The sequence below is a fragment of the Grammomys surdaster genome, unplaced genomic scaffold, assembly GCF_004785775.1.
Source record: "Grammomys surdaster isolate TR1022 unplaced genomic scaffold, NIH_TR_1.0 116325, whole genome shotgun sequence".
In the NCBI taxonomy this organism is placed as follows: domain Eukaryota; kingdom Metazoa; phylum Chordata; class Mammalia; order Rodentia; family Muridae; genus Grammomys; species Grammomys surdaster.
In genome coordinates, this window is record NW_021613562.1 from 183 (window position 1) to 5,645 (window position 5,463).

Genomic DNA, 5,463 nt, shown 5'->3' on the forward strand with positions numbered 1-5,463 from the left:
TGGATCCTCAGGTAATACTTTGTCCAATTTTCTGAGGAACTGCCATACTGATTTCCAGAGTGGTTGTACCAGCTTGCAATCTCACCAACAATGGAGGAGTGTTCCTCTTTCTCCACATCTTCGCTAGTATCTGCTGTCACCTGAGTTTTGATCTTAGACATTCTGACTGGTGTGAGGTAGAATCTCAGAATAGTTTTGATTTGCAGTTCCCTGATGACTGATCATTTCTAATGATGTAGATCATTTCTTTTTCTTTCTTTAGGTCTTTAATATTTTTTTTTATTTTTTTCCAGATTTTATTCCTGCTCCCTGCCCATCCACCCTCCAACTGTTCCACATCCCATTCCTCCTCCCCATCCCCTGTCTCCATGAAGATGTCTCCACCACACACGCCCACACCCAGCCAGACCTCTAAACTCGCTGGGTTCTCCAGTGTTTTGAGAGTTGGGTGCAACTTCTCTGACTGCACCCATTCCCAGCAGTCCTCTGCTGTGTATGTGTTGGGATCCTCATATCAGCTAGTGTATGCTGCATGATTGGTGGTCCAGTGTTTGTGAGATCTCAGGGATTTGGATAAATTGAGATTGCTGGTCCTCCTACAGGGTTGCCCTCCTCCTCAGCGTCTTCTAGCCTTTCCCTAATTCAACCACAGGGGTCAGCAGCTTCTGTCCATTGGTTGGGTGTAAATATCTGCATCTGGCTCTTTCAGCTGCTTGTTGGGTCATCCGGAGAGTTGTCATGATAGGTCCCTTTTGTGAGCATTACATAGTCTCAGTAATAGTGTCAGGCCTTGGGATCTCCCCTTGAGCTGGATCCCACTCTGGGCCTGTTGCTGGACACTCTTTTCCTCAGGCTCCTCCCCACTTCCATCCCTGCAATTCTTTCAGACAGGAACAATTATAGGTTAGAGTTTTGACTGTGGGATGGCAATCTTCTTTCTCATTTCTTCAAGTTCTTCTCAGCCATTCAATATTCCTCAGTTGGGAATTCTTTGTTTAATAGGGTTATTTTGTTCTCTGGAGTCTTAACTTCATCGTGAGTTCTTTGTATATGTTGAATATAAGCCCTCTACCGGATGTAGGATTGGTAAGATCTTTTCTCAGACTGTAGGTTACCATTTTGTCCTCTTAAGAGTGTCCTTTGCCGTACAGAAGCTTTTCAATGATATGAGATCCCACTGTTGTCTGTAGTTGATCTTAGAGCCTGAGCCACTGGTATACTGTTCAGGAAAATTTCCCTTCTGCCAATGTCTTCTAGATTCTTTCCCACTTTCTCTTCTATTAGATTCCTTGTATCTGGTTTTATGGGGCGGGGGGGGTCCTTCATCCACTCAGACTTGAGCTTTGTACAAGGGAAGAAGAATGGATCAATTTCCATTCTTTTACATGCAGACCTCCACTTGAGCACTATTTGTTGAAAATGCTGTCTTTTTTCCACTGGATGGTTTTTGCTTCTTTGTCAAAATAAGGTGACAATAGGTGTGTGGGTTTAATTCTGGGTCTTCAGTTCTATTCCATTGATCTATCCACCAAGTTTCTAATCATGTTCCTTCCCCACCACTAAGCCAAGGTCTCATCTACACACCAAACAACGGCATGGGCCTTATTCATTCATTATGTTTTATAATGATAAAATTAAACTACTTGGATACTGATTGACATTTTGCCCCATTCAGATAATTCTCCTTTAAAACAACCCTCTTGGTTCATTTTATATAAGACTGCCATGCAGTTCTTCATTCTTAAGGACCAGAAGCATTTTTACAACAAACACAGAAAACTTTTGTTGAGGATGTAAAGTGATGGTCTAAAACTGAGGTGAGTGTATGCAATGTACCAGTGGCTACAGCACTAGGAACTATGGCTCTCTCTCTTCTTCCAACCATTTAACCTTTTATGCCTCTCTGGGAAGGTTGGGATGTTAAAACTTTTGAAGTCCTTTGTTAGATAGTCTTGTGCAGAATGCCAATAAAACTGTGAGTTTACAGGTGTATCAATCCGGTCATGTTCCAAACACAGAATTTTATGTTTCTTCTTATCTTCGAGCACTCACATTTTTCTTTCTACAGTACCCTTCAAATCTTGCATATTTCATACAAATATCCTGTTTATGGATTAGCACTGATTGGTTATTTTGAATCTTTTTCTCTAGTCTTGTGCTCATTGCTTCGATCATATAGATGTAATGCAGATTTACTACATTAAAGAATATTTACTGTGTGACCTATACGATGCTATTGTTTTATATAAAAACATCCTTTCTCTTACTGCTTGTCTCTTTCCTCAATTATTGTATTTATGCCTAGTGCATAGGTTGTTATGCAAACTATAGACTTAAGTATTATCAAGTTAGTATAAATCTCATTTTCCCCCAGGCTTTATTAAGCAAATGACAGGCATAAAGACACATGAGTCTGAGTTTCTCAAGATATTTTATGACCTTATATTTGGCAGGTAATATAAGGAAACACATTACCAGGCTTTCTCTCTTATAATGTATACTTACTGTAATAGGCACATGTAGAAACAGGTAGCAATGGTACGCTAGCATACATATTTTTTTTTTCAGGATAAATCTGATTCATGTCTATTATGTCAGGGGTTTCTGAAAGTTTAGTAACATAAGTAGTTTGTAATGAAAATGGCTATGTGACCCAAATTACTTTGGATTTTGAATATCAGTGTCATGAATATCTGCATTGGCTGTCTTTGTGCCACATAACCCTATTTTACTGAGGTGACAGGCTGCCACAGGTGAAGTTCATTTCTATTAGTTAAGGTGCTTTATTTCCTAGCCTATTTTAGGTATCTTTCCCTTTCCTTCTCATATGTAAGTTTTCATTTGAACTGATTAACATATCTAACAAATCCCAGAATTAATTTTTTAACTAAAATGGGAGCACATATTTTCACCTAAAATGTTTTAAGGCCTTTTCAATAGTTCAGCTGCTAATACTCACATGTGTTTTAGGTCAAGGTTTTACTTAGAATTAGGATCTTGCTCACTCTCTTTGATTTTCTGCAGTGTTCAATTAAAATAGCTAGATGTTAATTAGTATAATTACAAAGTGCTATTAGGAGCTCTGTCTTTGAAGACAATTTCTGGTACTTATTCAACACCCTAGTTCTTTGTGAGAGCACAGATGTTAATTCAGATAGGATGACCTCCTACATGGCGGCCAAAAGGTGCTATGACAGAATGGGGATGAAAAAGTTGGATCTTGGAAATACAATTATAATTGATGAATAGCAGTGGCTGAGACATTAAGGTTGTCAAGAATACACAAATTTACTCCTGCTTTGCATAATACACACTGTTTTGTGAAAGTGTGATAAACAGTGTATAGGTGCCAGAAACTGCTTAGTTGCAATGGAGACTATTTACAAACAGTTTGAATCCCAGAGACTTTATATTTACCATTCAGAGATTTTTCCCCCCTTGAAAATTGCAATAAAACTTAAAGACAAAATGAGTTAATATCTACAGATTATGAGACTGAGTTTTCCTTACAGCAGTTTTTAGATTAATTTTTTAAATTCATACCTTAACGGTTTCATTCATAAGATATTTACTTATCCTAAAAAAATTAAAGTTTTCCAAATCCAAAGAATAAGGTTTAACAAAGCATTGCAGACATTGCTGTGTTCACTGTCCATGTCTTCATTATGCCATTTATTATGAGATTTTGTTGTGAACAACAGAAACTACCTTACAATGACAAATCACTAAAGAAGACTCAGGTACTACCTTCAAACCATACAAAGCACGGTCTCCACTGAGAGTCTTTTCTCTCTCCCTGATGACTGCACAGCCTGGATTGATGTAGAACAATGACCACTCAGTGCTTGTGAAGATTTGCTACTTTACCCAAGGGCTGGCTTTTCATACACTGGTAAAATTGAAGGTGCATTTTAACATTGCATATTCTTTTCTCAAACTCTTCCAGAAAAACAAGTGGATTTTTTTTTCTATCCATTCAACACCACTGTAAGGTTTATTCTTGTTAGGAAAGCTTACATTCAGATTTTGTGGTAACATAGCATAACACAGCAGTGGCGCTGGTCCCATGTGCAGGTGCTCCTTGTGGCGCAGTTTCTTGGCCACCCGCTGCTCTCACCCCAGCATCAGGACGAGTCCCATGCCTGTCCATCCACGGTCTTTCTCATCTCACTAGGCTAAGGGAAATCGGGCTGAAGCAACTGAGTCCACGATGGAGGGAGAAAAAGAACAGTTCCGTAAGCTCTTTATTGGTGGCTTAAGCTTTGAAACCACTGAAGAAAGTTTGAGAAACTACTATGAGCAATGAAGAAAGCTCACAGACTGTGTTGTTATGAAGGATCCTGCAAGCAAAAGATCAAGAGGATTTTCTCATCCATAGCCGAGGTTGATACTGCCGTAGCTGCAAAGCCTCATTCCATTGATGGCAGGGTAGTTGAGCCAAAACGTGCTGTAGCAAGAGAGGAGTCTGGAAAACCAGGAGTCCGTGGGACTGTGAAGAAGCTGTTTGTTGGTGGAATTAAGGAGGATACTGAGGAACACCGCCTTAGAGATTACTTTGAAGAATACAGAAAAATTGATACTATTGAAATAATTACAGATAAACAATCTGGAAAGAAAAGAGGCTTTGGCTTTGTTATTTTTGATGACCATGATCCTGTGGATAAAATTGTCTTGCAAAAATATCATACCATAAATGGTCACAACGCAGAAGTTAGAAAGGCATTGTCTAGACAAGAAATGCACGAAGTCCTAAGTTCTAGGAGTAGAAGAGGAGGAAACTTTGGTTTTGGGGATTCTCGTGGTGGTGGAGGCAATTTTGGACCAGGACCAGGAAGAAAGTTTGGGGGGGCTCTGATGGATACGGAAGTGGACGTGGATTTGGGGATGGCTATAATGCCTATTATAGGAGGACCTGGAGGTGGCAATTTTGGAGGCAGTCCTGGTTATGGAAGAGGATGATGAGGACCTGGATATGGCAACCAGGGTGGGGGCTACAGAGGTGGTTATGATAACTATGGAGGAGGAAATTATGGAAGTGGAAATTACAATGATTTTGGAAATTATAATCAGCAACCTTCTAACTATGTTCCAATGAAGAGTGGAAACTCTGGTTGTAGCAGGAACATGGGGGAACCATATGGTGGAAAGAATTATGGTCCTGGAGGAAGTGGAGGAAGTGGGGGCTATGGTGGAAGGAGCCGATATTGAGCTTCTTCCTACTTACCATGGGCTAGAGCCCAGAGGTAACAGAACAGCCTCAGGTTATCGCAATAACAATGTTAAGGAAACTCTTATCATAAATAACTCTACACACTCATAGTGCATAAAAATAGTGCACACTCATTTATGCATATGAAATTTGCATGCATAAATTTGCATTGATATGTCTGAAGACACCAGAGCATAAATTTGCATGGATATGGCTGAAGACACCAGAGCAGATGCAGAGAGCCATTTTGTGAA

At 39.7% G+C, this 5,463-nt stretch overlaps 1 pseudogene; it reads left to right on the forward strand.

The window, feature by feature from the left end:
* The first annotated feature begins 4,210 nt into the window (after positions 1 to 4,210).
* On the forward strand, positions 4,211 to 5,208 carry LOC114635693 (annotated as a pseudogene).
* Positions 5,209 to 5,463: the final 255 nt, after the last annotated feature.